Genomic DNA, 15942 nt, shown 5'->3' with positions numbered 1-15942 from the left:
GTTCCTGCCAGTTGTTTCATCTGGCTATCACAGAATATTTCTACTATCTTTGTCCTGAGAGCAATTCATTCATTTACTGGGAAGTGATGGCTAAATGTTGCCCCAAGAAGGGTAACTTTTAAGAAGCTACTTGACTGTAGAGAGGTAGAACAGAGAAGAGGGGCATACTGGGGTATAACTAGACACCAAAATGTGGAGGGCTTTTTAATTAAAACTCTTACTGCAGTGTTCTTTCATGGACTCAGTAGACAGTGTTGAAAGCCTCTTTCTTCTGGTTTGCATCATTGACTGAAACTTCTCAAAAGCATGAGTGAGAAGAACACCAAGTTCCCTTTAGTACATAGAGAGTCCTCTGATTTTATTCACTTTTCATAAGCTCCCAATGATTATTAATGTATTTTAAGGCCATAAGGGTCCTTAATATAGTTTTATTTAGTAAAGGAGTGTCATGCAGCTATTTGCACTGTGTTCCTGGCAGGCTCCATTTTTCTCCTCTCCTTTTTCCCTTCATTTCCCTTTTTGACCTGTGCTTCCTTCTCCCTTTTTGTTCTTTGGAAAAGTCTTTGAACATATGTCATGGAGCATCTTTGTGATGAAAACAGGAAAGGGAAGGAATGAGAAAATGTCTGATGATTAACAAATTATAGGAAATATTCCATATGCACCTCACCATACACATACCAGGTCCAAATTTCCATGGTGGTAAGTTTGAGGAAGTGTTTGCAATACAAAAAAGCAGTTTTAAGACCCATGTGAAATGTAGAAACTAAGTCTTCTCTCAAATGGTGACATTACAAAGCCAAGGCTTTGTTCTGTAAACTTCCTAAGAAAAGTGATTAATTTTTATTTTGTGAGAAGACTCATAGAAGTGGGTTGGTACATAAAATACATAGGCTGTGCAATGCTTTACAATGTTGCCAAGGAGGAAGCTAATCAACACCTTCCACAGTGTTGAAAGTATGGTATTATTGCCCCTTGAGATTAAAGATTTATTTTTAGTGGCATGGTGTAAGTATTTGCAGAAATTGATGGACGTTTCTATGATGCACGTACAGCCAACTTGCAAATGGCTGTAGAATGTCTGCATGTAGAGTGTGGGTATAGATATTCTGTGAAATACTTGGAGATGTTCATCATGAACCTGGCCCATGCCCAGACCTGCGCTTCAGTGTGTCATCGCTGATTTAACGAGAGAAACATGAATCTTCATATTGCTGGGAATGAGAGCAGCAGCCACAGTCAGCGGGGCTCGGTGGGGATATCTACCAAACATTCCTGGGGTGTGAATCACAGGCTGCTGTGGAGCCTATCTGTGCCTGTCCCTGCAGCAGGGGAGCTGCTGTGCTGGGAGAGGAGTGTGGACCCTGACCCCACTCACCGATAAGGGGTTCTCAGAAATGCTGGCAGCCCAGCCAGTGCAGAGAGGTCATGCCCAGCACCCTTTACCTCCAGTCCAAATGGTGATTTTAGCTTTCTTTCTGATTGTGTGCTGTGCCAGTGCTGCTTGCAGTGGTGGAGCAGGAGTTCACAGCTGCATCCTGGCAGCCGTGCCCAGTGCTCGCCTCCGTGGGGACTGCTTGGGCAGGTCTGCCCCAGGTAAAAACCCTACTTGTTAAAGCAGGATCACAACTTCAGCAATGAGCTAAGTGGATTTTTGCAGTTGAAGCTCTGTAAACAGAGCCAAGGTTGCTAGTAGGCATAGTTAAAAAAAGAAAACAAATTACTTCAAGGCTTTAAATGAGGTTCTGGCCTTGAATGCTGTAGCTGAGCCTGCAGCTCCCAGTTCTTAGATACAGTTTTGCAATCTTCCCAATCTTTGGAGAAGATAAAGAAGACTCAGTTGGGTTCTACATGACTCATATTGGTGTTTTATTTTTGTTTGTTTGTTTTATTTGTTGTTGGTTTTGGGGTTTTTTTTAACAAAATGAAAATCTGCTGCCTCATCCCGAAACTGTTGGGTTTTTTTTTTCTTCACATGGTATTTAAGAGCTGAACGCTGTACTTGATTTTCATGCTTCTAAACTCTTCAGCCACACTTAAGTTACTCATTGCAATATACACAAGTTTTATACATACAGAACGTTCCACTCCAGCTAAATAACAATAATCCTGTGTCTTAACTGTTCTTGAAGAACACTGCCAAATATGGCTTTCAAAGTTTGTACAATGATACAATTTTAAGCTGGATGAATTGCTCAAAACTGGTTGAGCAATTTTCAAGAACTTCAAACCCACTGCTATTTCAGAGTTGTTTTATTGGGGGCATTATTTTCCCTAAATTCTTTATAGGAAAAAAAAACCCCAAAAAACCAAAACCAACCCAACCCAAAGTAACACTAGAGTGCTGTAGAAAGATATGCACAGAACTGGGGCAAAAATTAACTTTCTGAAACTGTAGGAGTCTGCCTGTATCAGTGTTAAATCTTCACAAAACAAACTTCCTTCAGTCTTGGTCTTCTAAGTTGGGATTGAATCCTGTTCAAAATTTGTTTCTGGAGCTGGCACCTGCCTAGTTCACCAACATTAGAGAGAAACACAAGTCTGTACTAACCAGGCAAAACTGTAGATACCACACTGTGCTTTTTGCAAATCTGTGCAGAAAAAGCACAACTTTTTATGCTGACAAAATTTTTCTCTGGTTTTCATCTTATACTAATTAATGCAGAGGAGCATAGTTGGACTCTGAAGTGATTATTTGTTTCTTTGGGGAATGAAGCTGGACAATTGAAGAACATTAAAGGTTTAATGCATGTTGCCTATGTTACCAGTTTAAAATCAGTCTAAATTTTTAAACATGCAAAACATCATGCAATGATGTTATAAATGAATATCTGTAACAGCTAGTGTTAGTATATTCATTAGCTTTTTTAAGATATCTGTGAATGTTGCCTCTATGTATGGAGCAAGTTCATTACTTGCACTTGATTTACATTTACTTTGTTTACCTGTGTAAATCATATGAATATGTGCATGCACATATAAATGAGGTTCCCACTGATGTTTGAGATAGGTATGAATATGTATCAGGGGGTAGCACCTGGCTCACGCTGTGCACCTGAAATTCAGGGTCTCCCATGCTTCAGGGGAGCAGAGATTTCTGCCCATGGAAACATCCCAGGCTTACTCTGAGAGGGGGTGTTGGTTCTCTGAAGCATGCAAATGTGGTGTTGCCTTCCCCTTCAAAGGTGCATGCTGTTTTTGCAAAATACATGCTTACACTTGAGAACTAAGAAAACTTTGCTTAAAGTGCTACCGTGTAATTATCAGCTGCTTTTGGTAGACTGGCATTTCTCTCTGGATGTTCCAGTTTTGGTACAAAACTTCCCAGTGGAGGAGGGACAAATTCCTGGGCACAGCTTTGGTCTTCTGGGCATTGTCTGTATTTTGGACCCCACCTTGGGCACAGTTCCTGGGTGGGAGACTTGTACAGCCTGAGCTGCTGTTTTGAGGCTGAACAATATTAGCATAAAGCAAGGATAAATAAAATTAAGCTGAGAAGTTTTGAAAGCTGTGCACTTAAAACCATACATATGTGCATTTGTAGGTATATGTGTATATGGAATCGTATAAAATCCTAAAAAACAAATTCAATTATTTTGAAGTCTATCATATTTAGGTTGGAAAAGGTCTCTAAGATTGAGTCCAGCTGGTTAACCCAGTACCACTGTGTTCACCACTAAATGTGGTTCTCAGATGCCTCTCTTCTACTCCTTCCTGCACTCAGCCCTTCAAATCTTGTTTTACAATAGATGAGGTTTCCTTCCAAAACCTCCTGTTGGGACTTATTGCAAGAGAATGACTCTAAAATTGTTTTTGGGCATGTTTCCAGGACTTGCATAGGGATGGAGTGGCTCTTTTGGTACTGTCCTGTGCTGTCAGTCTGGCTGGGACTGGGGGGCACCAGTGTCCCTGGTGCAGAGAGGGCTCCATGGTGATGCTTTATCCAGCACAGCAGTACAGAGAGCCTGTGGTTTCAGGGGAGCTGGGTCAGAACTGGGCTTGGAGGTTTTCTGGCTGAACCTGAGATGTGTCTCCCTGTTCTAACCACACTGGTGTACCCATGAGCAATAAAATGGGGGATGGCCTTTATCTGTAAACCCCTTCCACTCCTTTTCACATTGTCTCATTTTCTAAAGACTGCCAAATGAATGTCTGGGGAGTTAACAAACCTACTTCGCTGGTGCTGTCCTTTCCACAGAGCTGAGAAAGGGAAAGGAGCTCCTGCTGTCACTGGGTGCTGCTGTGTTCCGTAGCCATAGGGTGACGGGCAGGATGAGCAGAGGATGCCAGGTCTCTCTGCTTGTTGAAGGTACAAAGTGCCTTCCTTCCAGTCCTCACTTATTTACAAACATCCCATTCTGCAACCCTGCCCCTTGTGGTAAATCAGGCAGGTTGGGTTCTGTTGGAATCTGTGGTATTGATGATTCCCAGATTGTGGAAAGTCTCTGTCTGTCAGCCCCGCTGCCAAAGCAGAAGCCATAATTGGTCTGTGCTGGTTTCAAGGTTGTTTATTCTGTTTATCTCTAACATGTTCTGCTGCCCTGCCGCAGCTCTGTCCTGCAGGGCAGCGTGTGGGGCTCTGCCCTCAGTGGGATGTTACAAACATTAAATACCACAAACTACCTGTGCTGGATTTACAATAACGTGCCAATATCTGTCACCTACGTTGGACAGTGTGTCCCCAGCCTGAACCAACAGAAAAATGCCAACACTGCAGTGAAACATGGAGGACATGAAGAAGGAGAAAAAGGACAAGACACACCCAATTTCCTCCATCTTGTCCCCTTTGGAACCCTTATCTAGAATCCTAAAATTTTACTTTTGCACCCGTGCCACACTTAATTATTACTCATATCAAACACTCAGAGCTTGTAATTAATCCTGTAAGATTGAAAACTCTTTTCCATGGACAGAGATCACAGACAGTGTCTCTGGGGGCTCTGTCCAGGGGGGTTCCTGACCCCTGCCAGGGTCCCAGACCTGCCAGGGCAGCCAGAGGGATGCCCCGGATTCCCACAGGGTTCCACATGTCTTCCTCTTCCCACCTTCCTCTGTGGTGCCAAGCAGATACTTGTCGATTAATTAAGCAAATCATCCAGCATGTATGGACCTGCAGGTAAAGTGGCCAAATTTCCTCCCTAAGTGCTGGCATTTCTCGATCCTTCAGAGGCAACAGGGATTTTCAGCCAGGCTTCTCCAGTGCTGTACATACTAGTACAGAAGCTAGTGAGTTTGAGTGTTCGACTGACCTGACTGATTGCATCCCTCAAGGCAAACGTTTGGTTTTTAATTGAGTAACTGAACTGTAAGATGAAAGAAGGCAAAGGCAGTTATGCTCCAGTGGAAAAAATATCCATATTATAATGAAAACTTTAACCTCTTTACTCTTATAAAGAGTAAATACCAATCCCTTTTGCTGGATTTACAAATTCTTCAAAATACTTATTGGAATAGGGAGATTTCCAAACCTGATAATCAGGGTTTATAAGGAACACACAAAACTTGTTGCAGATATGTTAGATAGTGTTGCTAGCTTGCTTATTTTAATAAAAAAGCATTCCTGTGAAGTCCACAAAACTTGAACTAGTCAGCCAGAAGATGACTGCCAAGTTAGGAAGCTGAGTGAATGAAAGGTTGTGGCTTTTTACAAAGAGGCATTCAGCTGCTTTGTGTGTTTGTGCTTTTTTTTCCTTTAAGCAAACAAACAAACAGTGCTTGGATAGTAGAATCCAGAAGCTGTCGAGGTTTTGGGGAATACTCAAGGCCACATGTTCTACTGACATTTTAAGTGGCACCTATGTGTGTTTGGTATACTTGAAAGACAAGCTGTTTCTCTTGATATTGGTGCTTCTTTGCTTTTGCCTTTTAGGACAGGGATTCTAAAGCTTTGCACCGGATTTCCACTGTAGATTTATTTTTAAGGATTTTAATAAGCAACTTCTATTTCAAAGCTATAAAAAATATGGGACTAATGAGGATGAGTGGCAAGGAAGGTTTACTTGAGATGCATGGAGAAGTAATAAATCACCTATGAACATATAGTGAAATCACAGCTGTTGAACGCTGCATTTGCATTAATTTCTCTAAGGATTTTTAGAGAGGGGATAGGGAGAAGCTGGGGTGATGACAGGACACACAGCAGACGGTTCTTTGAAATTGAAACAAAGTATTTGACTCTTTGTGATGTGTTTTAAACTGAGATTGGGCCAAATTACATCAGCAGAAGCAAATGTTTGGCATGTGATTTGGTAATGAAATCACTTTATTTTCATTATCCTGGAGACACTTCCACAAACACAGTTTTTTTCAGCTTTATCAGTCATGAAAAGCAGTAAAGCCTGGCCAAAACAGAGCAATCAGGCTAGATAAGACTTTTTAGGCATGTGGAATTTAAATTTTTTGGCTTGGAAGGTAACAGTAGCTTTACATCTGTATTTTAACAGAACCCTGCTGTTTCTCTGTCCCTCACTTAATGGCTTTGCAAGTAATCGAGAGAAGGGAACTGTCCCACCCTGACCTGATTTCCTAGACATTTTATGAAGATTCCCACAGGGAGTGACACACAGTTACTTTCACACAAACCACCACTATTGTCACCGCAAGTGGCTTAATTAGTTGTGAATGAAACAAAAGTTTCCACCAGGGTGTGTTCCCATGGCCCTGGCTCTGTAGGGCTTTGGGGTTTGGTTCTTTGAAGCAGCTGGGCTGTGTCCATCCACCAGGAAGGCTGCTGTGGGGGGCAAGGGGAGCTCCAGGGCAGGATGCTTTGCCTGGTCAGGTCTTTCTCCTGCCTTCCAAGAGACCCTTGTGGTTGTTAGGGGGTTGGTGCCAAATGTGGTCATTAGGGGTTTGTTATTAGCTGTGCTTCCAGCTTTGCTCTGGTAATGTTTGTGTACTGATAAGTGAGGAAATACATAACTTTTGCTACCAAGAAGTGATTAAACACTTGGCTGCTAAACCCCAGATTTCAGACAATAAGGCAATTTCCTGTCTCCTGTAGCTGAGGTCCTTCCTGAGGTTCCCATGTCTGCCCTGAGAGCAGGGTTTTGGGGATGTGGTTTCTCTCTTTCTGCTGACAAACAAAATTCTGCATTATCTGCTGTTAAGGCCTCGGTGCAGATAGCTTTGAATACTCTTTTCTTAGAATGCAAAATACCACAGTTCTAAGATGCTGTGTAAGAAGAGAAAATGTAAAATATATTAGTAGAAGATTATTTTCATAAGCAATCGAGAAAATTTCTATTTGCTTCTATGGCTTCTCTCTAAAAAGCCATAATATTGATGGCATTCATGGTGAAAAAAAAGTTTAGCTGGTATCTGTTGAAAAGAAAAAGTAGAAATTCCCTTTTAATGCCCTTGAAATCAGTTTATTTTGCTTTATTTTTTCTGCTACACTGATTAAAGGGGGATTATTTTTGTCAGACAGTTCTTGACATTTCCACATTCCCTAACAAGTCTGCACTTAAATAATTTGTTTCTACAAACAGCTAGCTTTCTGCCAACTGTTTGCCATCTCGTGTCTCTAGGATATTTGTGTCTTAACCTGAGATCAACAGGGTAAAGTTGCTAGAAGCTACAAAGAGATTATGAACCTTCCAGCAGAGGAGTGTAATACTCAGAAAAAAATTGGAATATGCTGCAGAAAATAATCTGGTGCTTGTGAGGACCCACACATCCAGCCACCTCCTTGGTGCAGATGAAACCCCAGCTAAAATATTCTGGCAGATAAACTGGAGCAAGTCCAGAGCAGAGCAGCAGGAATGGTCAGAGCTCTGCAGAAGAGGCTTCAATACCTTCACCCAATCTGTGCTAGGGAAGTTGGGCCTTCCCATGGTGGGGAGCACCATGGGGTTGCTTGGAGCACAACCAGAACTGCTGTGGCATTTCACCTTCTGTGTCTTGTGGTCTTGCTGATGCTGATAGATCAAGTTCTGATTAGCTTCTCAAAGTTTGCGTTTTACCCTGGACGTTTCCTGCTCCTGAAGAGCAGCTCGTGTTTTTCCAGGGGCGCGCTGTTTCTAATTGACAAAGCAGCCAAGAGACACCGCCTGACTTGTCTTGCACCACTCTCTGGGTTTGTTCATCTGGCTGAGATACTGTCTGAGCAGAAACCATGTGGTTCTGCCACGCTGGGAGTTAGCCTTGTGTTGTTTCCTTCTCCTGCCCCTTTGGAAGGTTTATGAGAGCAGCTCTGAAAGGACCTGTGCAACAGCAAGTGTTCCTTCCTCCCAGTCCTGTCCTGCCTGCCCTCTGCCTGCCATTCCTGCAGGATTTACAATTCAGATAAAATAACTGCTCCGGGGTAAATTGCGACTCGGATTAGAAAACGTTGCAGGAGATGGCAGTGAGCTTCCTGCCAAGGACTACACACCCAAAGTAGTAATTACAAGTTATGCAGATCAGCAAGTGCCTGGTGGAAGGCAAAGACATTTCTCTTAGGTTTTTTCTCCCCACATTTTCTCTTACTGGTGCTTTAGCAAGGTGGGAAACAATGGGATAGGGTAGGAAGCCATTCCTGGCTGGTGGGTCTGGTCCCTGCTTGGCCAGCCGTGGTTCTGCATGCCCTGCCTGCCTGGAGGCACCTGGGCTAGGAAGTTCACTGCCTGTCAGCCCAGATTCAGCTCTGATAGTGGCAGAACAAGCGTGGCCAGTGCTGTTGAGGCAGCTGCCTCCATCTGCATTTCACCCTGCCTGGAATGCAAAAACAGACTCATTAATACGTGTAAATAAACACTGCTCTTCTGTGTATGTTTATCTCCCTTCTGTTGTGTCGGATTGTTGGTGTAAAAGAGACTTTTGCACCTCATGATGTGCAATTTGCTGCTGAAGTTTGTCTCCAGCTCTCTGCCTCCCTTTTTGAAGAATGCTTATTTTTATATTTTTTTCACTATTTTATATTTACTTTTTGAGACTCTTTCCCTTAGTAATAAGGGTACTATGTACCGCCCTTGTTTTCAGCCAAAAAAGGTTTTGGAAATAAGAGCTAGAGATGCTGAAATTTAACTTTCACTGTGTGATGTGCTGCCAGCAGCCTGGTTTGTAGGCTCTGTGACTGCTGTTAACTTCCCCCGCTATCAGAAGCCTTCTCAAAAAATATGCTAAAGGTAAATATATTTAATATTGGTTGTTTGAACAATTCAAGTCCATTTGCTTGCTGGCACTTTTGAATGCTGTGTTACTAAGAAGTGCTGGTTGGTAACTCCTAGTGATCTCAAATTGTAAGAAAAACTGGCAAAAGTAAAGGCATTGTCTACCTATGGTATACTGGTTTGTGCAGTCGACCAGTTAAACTAGAAAAAAGTCAGATTATCACTATTTTTGGAGCTGTATTTAGATTTACTAGTTAAATGTCTGTCGGTGCTAGCAGTGGAAATTCAGTGACTTTGAAGGCTGCATGCTGAGCTGGAAAAAAAAGGACTCTAAGAGCACAGAACTGTTGCCTTCTGGTACTGTATTGCATTTTGAGCTTGTCTGTAGCTGATGTACACTGCTTAGGACAGTTAGGAATGATGGGATTAAATTATTATCATATTTAAAAATAAATAAATAAAATTTAAAAATCTGGATTCTGATTCAGACCTGATGTCTATTTCTATATGAGCTCATTTACTCATTTAGACTGGCTTCTAAAAGCCATGTCTTTAATGAGTGTTTGTTAACAATTCACCTAATAGAAAAATGAATTTTATGACGTAATTTAAAATATTCTGTGAAATACCCTCAAAGTAAGTTAACTCCCCACTTAGTTGAAAAGCCAATTTCCATATGGAAGCTCAGCTTGTTTATTAGACTCCAGTGATTCTTGGTTAAAAGTTCCAGGTTTGTCTGTAGATGGGCCAGACTGGAGCAACAGGGGTGTATTTTTAAAGTGTGTTACCAAGCTCTTGCTGCAATAAAGCCATGGTTGTTGACCAACCTGCCTGCATGCTTTAGATGCTGTAGAGCATGAGAAATCCTTTCCTCTGGGTACACAGACAAGTCCTCTGCTGGTTGCCCAGCAAAGCCCCTGCCCCTGGAAACCATGTAGAGGATTAACCCTTTTCTCTGTATCACTGTTCACAAAGCTCCCAAGACTCATAGCTTGGTCTCTGCTGTGCTCAGGGGTGAGGCTCTTGATGCCTTTATTGCTTTATCTCTCTCCATCAGTTCTTTGCTTCTGGATGGATTCTTTGTTCCGTGGTTTTGTTTTGGGCTCCTTTTGCTAAGTTTTTAATTGTAGCCTCAGAGCACTATCTCAGTGTGACTGGCCAGGTACTTACATGCTGCCAACCATGTTCATGGCTGGGATAGTCAGGCAACATTCTTTCTGCAAGGTTTATCTTGTTTTCCTTTTGATTGTTTAAGCAGCTGGCCAAAAAAAAAAAAAAAAAGAAAAGAAAGCAATCTCTTCTGGGTTTTGGGTGTGGGCTTGTTCTTTTTTTTCTTCCCTGTGTTTTAGTTACTATGAAAGGCAGGTAAGAAAACAGCAAACACACTTAATTCCTAAGGATGTTGGAAGGCTTATTTTATGCTTTATTTGAGGAGATTTTTGGATTAAAGCACTTGCCTGGTTTCTAGTGGATATGTTTACTGAAATGAGTGTAACATTTTTTTTGTTAGTAATGTCTAGGTTTTTTGGATAACTGTAACTAGTGCAGAGCAACATGAAGTTTCCAGGCATACTTTGCTGCATTATGACTGTCAATTGCAATTTTTTCAATGAGTATTTTTGCCAATTGTTCTAAAAGATCTGAGATCAAGTCACCAGATTTAAATACAACAAATGCCACCTGAGAGAGTTCTTCAGAAAAGCTCCAAAGTCCTGACAGCTCTGATGCATCATGGAAGGCACTCTTGACTTTCTAACACCCTGAGTGCACACAGCCCCTCTTTAATGTGTGGCATAGCAGAATATGAGTTACAGGCATCGTTCATACCATTGTTTTAATTTCAAACGATGGAAAGAGCTTTTTTTTTAATACACAGGTCTAATATTAGTACATATATCCATGTGACAGAGAGGATGGATGGACAAGTGTGTCCAAATACATCCAGGAAAAATGAAGGCACGTACTTTTTTCCGTGCAGAAGCTTATCTTCCAAAAAAATCCCAGTAAAGATGAGCCAGATGAATGCAATAAATGTACTAATGTTTCACTTCTGGCATTTTGACTCAATAAAACGGGAGGGCAGTAAAGATAGATCCTCTGATCCCTGGATTGTGCTGCCTCCAGCTGCGAGTGCAGCAGCTGCTGGGCACGGGGCTGGGGAAAGAGCTGTGACCAAAGTCACCCCGTGTTAGGTGGCCTCAGATCCATGGTATAGTCTTAGAGGGAGGAAAAAAAAAAAAAAAGAAAAAGCTGTGGCTCCATTTATGCCAATCACTGATCTGGGAGAGGACAAAACTGCACATTTCTGAGGCGCTCATGTGGAGTACAAAGGGTAAAATACTGGAAGGATTTAAAGCAGAAGTGGATTCATGGTGAGGCACTGAATTCATGCATTGATGCAGGGTTTTGTTGCAATTAGGGGGGTGTGAGCCTGGCTGTTCCCAGGTACCTCTGAACTTCCCCAACAGTGGTATTTCTGTAATGCTTACTTTCCAAAAATGCCTGTTCAGCAAGATCCAGCTAGTCTTAATAATATTTTAAGGTAGATTTTTTGACCTATCAGTAGTGTATTTAAGAAGTGTCCACATGACCCTTTGGAGAGTTAGGATTTCTCATTAACATACATATAAGTCAATATTATTTCTGTCAAATGGCACATTTTTTAACCTTGCTAATTCTGTAAGGATCTCATAAAACAGTACAACAGAGGGGAAAACAACCCTTTTAAAGATTACATAATCTTTGTGGTCAAGTTCAATTAGTTCCTCGGCCTTCTCCCCCACTTTCTTGGGGGAGAAGATGGAAGAATTGATTTTTATTAAAAATAAATCTTCAGCCTGTGACACTTTTAATGCTGTCTGAAGTGGCATATAGATTTTAATTTTTCAGTGTCTTCCATGATGATGTTTCAAACTTTAAATTGATTGTGCCGTGGGTTCGGGGTGCATTTGGCTGCAGTGTTGTATCCGGTGGCTGTCAGTGGATTTATGTGATAAAATCCGGGGCTGCAAATGGGAGATGAACTGTAAGTCAGTAAGTCAGGAACATCCCGCTGAGCAGTCCTATTTTTGCCAGAAGCATTTTCATATCTAGTAAGGGGGATGGACTGGAAAGCAAAGTGGTGGAGAAAGCTCCTGGTGGCTGTCTGCCTTAGCTGCTTATGCAGCTATTTTTCTTTGGAGCCTTTCCAGGGGAATGGTTGCTGCTGTTCCAGAAAATGTGTTGTTTCTTGTGTTGCAGTACATTAAGCCTTTTCACCAATAAACACTTGTCCAAATCCATGTAGGATGTGACCATCTGGAATCAGCCAAATTAATCCTTGGTGCACCCCTGGCACTCTGGGTGTTGCACAAAGGCCTGGGCTGGTGTGAAAGTTGTGTTCTGTCATAGTCTCAGATCTGCTGGCTATGGAAATGAATGTTTGCCATGGAAAAGCAAAGCCCTGTCCCTCTGTGTCCTACAGGCAGAACCTTCTGTCACTGGCTGGGGAGGCCCACAGCTGCTGAGGACACCTGTGGCTGTGAGGATTAGGAGGCTTTGAGGTTTGGGGGGAAAGCTACCCCATTCTACTCCTTTCTGGGACCATGATCCACGCCTGTCTATCAACTTCCAATTGATGGTTTAGCTAAAGGCAGCTCAGTAACCTGGGCAGATGGGTTTTGCTGTTTTTTCACCAGTGTGTGTGTGTGCATTTCCACTGAAGAGTTGCAGTGATGCTTCTGGCTTGACATGCCACAGGACAACAATGGGTGTGCCTCTGTCTGTCCTACTGTTGTTGAGCTGGAGGCTAAAAATAATCTCTTATTTTTCACCTCCAAAACAACTGAAAGGCAGAAATGAGGAAATCTTGAATTCCTGGAATGACTGAAGCTTCTGTCTTCATCCCAAGGACACGGAGCAGATAATCATTTAACACCCCTTTATTTTCCAAGATTAATTTAATATTTGGGTACCTAGGGCAGGAGAGGAGTGAGGGGTTTAGAGTGGAATGACAACAGTGGGATAATGCAGTGGGCTGCAACAGGATTTGTCTGCTCTTAGCTATGCCAAGAAATGCTGTTTGTTACATCCCTCACCCCCATGCTACTACCAACTGGTAGATTCCTTGAGTGTGTAAATGCTGAGAGCTAATGTTTTTTTACCTTTTTCAAGATCAATTCAGCCTTTCAGTTATAGCAGATGAGATTTTTGTGACTAGATTGTTGTGGAGTGTTATTTTGAGGTAGGTTTTTTTTTGTAGTTTTTGTTGGTGTTGTGGGGATTTTTTGTTTGTTGGTTTGTGTATTTTTGGTTTGCTTTTTGTTTGTTTGAGTTTTGTTTTTCAATAAACACAGTGGTGGTGTTCAGCTGTTAAACCACATATGATTTTTCCAGAATGGGATGCAGGTGCCTGGATTCACAGGCTGCTGATTTAGTAGTGGGGGGAAGGAGGGATTGCAAGAGGCCTCTAGATTGTATTCCTCTCCCTTTCCTCCCCTCCTACTTTGAGTCATATATTTGTACATTATATGCAGGTGATCATATCAGAATCCTGTGCCTGGCACAGAAACTGTTCTGCTATTATAGAGGTGACTTGTGCTGCCATTTAGCTTGGCACTGGGAATATTTCCTGGAGATTTTCAAGGCACTGCCATTCCTAAACATACTCAGAGAAAGTAGCATCTCTTACAGTCAGACTGACCCTTGAGTGAAATCAAGCTTATAAGACTTACCAAATGCTGTGTGTATTTATATTAGTAAATATAAATGAAAATTTCTGATACAGTTAAATTGTACAAGGAAGAAATTAGTGAAGTTCTGTTCTATTTCCATCTGAAGATAAGTAATGTATTGTGTACTGTGCTGGGTTGTAGTGTGGGACAAGATTTATACAGAAACAATAATCTTTTAGGGAAGAGGACAATACTTTTAAACAGTATCATAGAAGTAGACTATTTACTCAATACTTTTTAACAGTATAATAGAAATAGAAAATTTCCTCAGCAATGTGAATAAAAAACTTCTATAAAATATGCATGGACTTATTAATGTTTTGTTGTGAAGTGCAAAAATATCCGTGCTTTACTTATTAAGTATGAATTTAAACTGAAATAGTCCTAAGTTAGTCACTAGGTAACTATTACTGGCCTGGAAACTTGCATTAGTCTATTTCAATGGGAATTTTGTAACTTGTATTCTTTCTGTAATTTTTTTCCTTGTTAAATTCAATGAAGCTTCTCTTTTGACAGAAAATATTCTCATACATCTGCAGGCAGAAGATCAGCCATTTGTACTAGGAGGTTTTCACCAGGAAAAATGTCTTCTCTTGGAATTATTATCTTGCACTAACATGGTATACTCTCAGTAGTAAAACAAGATGTAGCATCCAACATGATACTGATTCTTCAGGCAGGTCATAGAAGTCTGGTCATGGTCTTATTCTTTCATAAGCTGCTCTGTAAAACTAAACAAGACTTTCTCCCTTCGTTTCCAGCTTGAGCAAGAAATATGCAAAAGCTCTTTGTGCTTTTCAGCAACGGTTACTTGGAATAATTTGTAGGAGATGCTTTGAAAAGTCAAGTTGCCCTTTAGCTTTGTAGGGGATGATCTGGCACTGTCGAAAGGCAGTTGATGTGTGAATGGTGATGGGGATGTCAAGAAGCCGTTGGCATTTGTTCATTCAGGATTGATTGTTTGAGACTCCCTTCTGTGATGCCAGCTGTCATGATCTGTGTTAAACTGCAAGAAATTAGTTTCAAAAGCAGTCCCTGATGAGCCAGGAGACTGGGATAACAGGAGGAGAAAATAGGATGCCATTCAAAGTTTGTTCTAGTCTGGCTGCCAGGAGGTTTCTTCTGGGACTCTGTTGGCAAGCAGGCCACCGGGGAGTGGCATGGGCCCTTCCCTTATTTAATAAAGATAGGAACACAAACGTAGGAAGAATTACTTTTGCAAGGATTTTGTGCTGGTTTTGACCCCAGAAGTTTCAAAATTAGATGAAGAAATGCCAAGAGTAAGTTCTACATCAGCAGGAAGCGTCCTCAATAAATCATAGAACAAATAGCTCTGTGATAGAGACAAATGTGTTTCTGGAGGTAACCATGGGTGGCGGCAAACACACAGCCATTTTTCATGGTGTATTTATGAAGATACTTTGTCAATGTGATAGGAGGAGAGGAGAGGGCAGAATCCTCCTTAAAATGCTAACATAGTGTGTTGCAAAGCACCAGGAGGAACGAAGGGTTTTCTGTGTGGGTTTTGTTACTTGGCAGGATCTGCTGTGACTAAATCTCCAAAGACTGCTGTTTCTTTTTATTTTTTTATTTTATTTAAAGTTGCATTTATTTATGTATAATGCAGCTTGTAAATGAAAAAAACAGCCTCACCTTATCAGACCATGTACAGGCTTTATTTGTAAAATGTTTCTAACTGCCTGCTCAACATGACTGGAAGCTGTGAAGGCTCAATTGAGTCACTCACTTGTCTGAGCTCAGAGTTCCCATGTTAATCACAAGAAGCATGTGCAAAAAGTCTGACCCAGATCCACCAGTGATCCTCTTCAGCTGGGCTACATGTGCCTTCTATTTTCTTCCTTTATATTGTTACATCTGTTGATTTTTTTTTTTTTTTAATATTCATCATTCAGTGAGGAGTGTTCTTCTGAAACTGTGAATTAAATCTGTTCTTTTAAGAGGAACAAAGCCAAGTGGCTAAGGCAACAGCCTAACTTTAATATCTCTGGTTAACAAAACACTTGCCTAAAGCGAAGCCAAAGCACCTGGCAGGAATTTTTCTTTCAATGGGAAATTATTAGAATTATTTATTAAATTGAAAAAAGCCATTTTTGCCCTTCTATGAATTGGGTTGGACAAAA

General features: G+C 41.4%; 1 protein-coding gene across 6 annotated transcripts in view; it reads left to right on the top strand.

Annotated features, from left to right (window-relative positions):
* The window catches only part of MICAL2 (microtubule associated monooxygenase, calponin and LIM domain containing 2), a 116435-nt gene that overhangs the window by 22752 nt on the left and 77741 nt on the right, over positions 1-15942 (top strand). The gene's annotated exons all lie outside the window — the stretch shown is intronic.

Source organism: Taeniopygia guttata, chromosome 5 (assembly GCF_048771995.1).
Source record: "Taeniopygia guttata chromosome 5, bTaeGut7.mat, whole genome shotgun sequence".
In the NCBI taxonomy this organism is placed as follows: Eukaryota; Metazoa; Chordata; class Aves; order Passeriformes; family Estrildidae; genus Taeniopygia; species Taeniopygia guttata.
The sequence above is the reverse complement of the archived record's forward strand: the minus strand, read 5'-3'. Positions and strand labels throughout refer to the sequence as shown.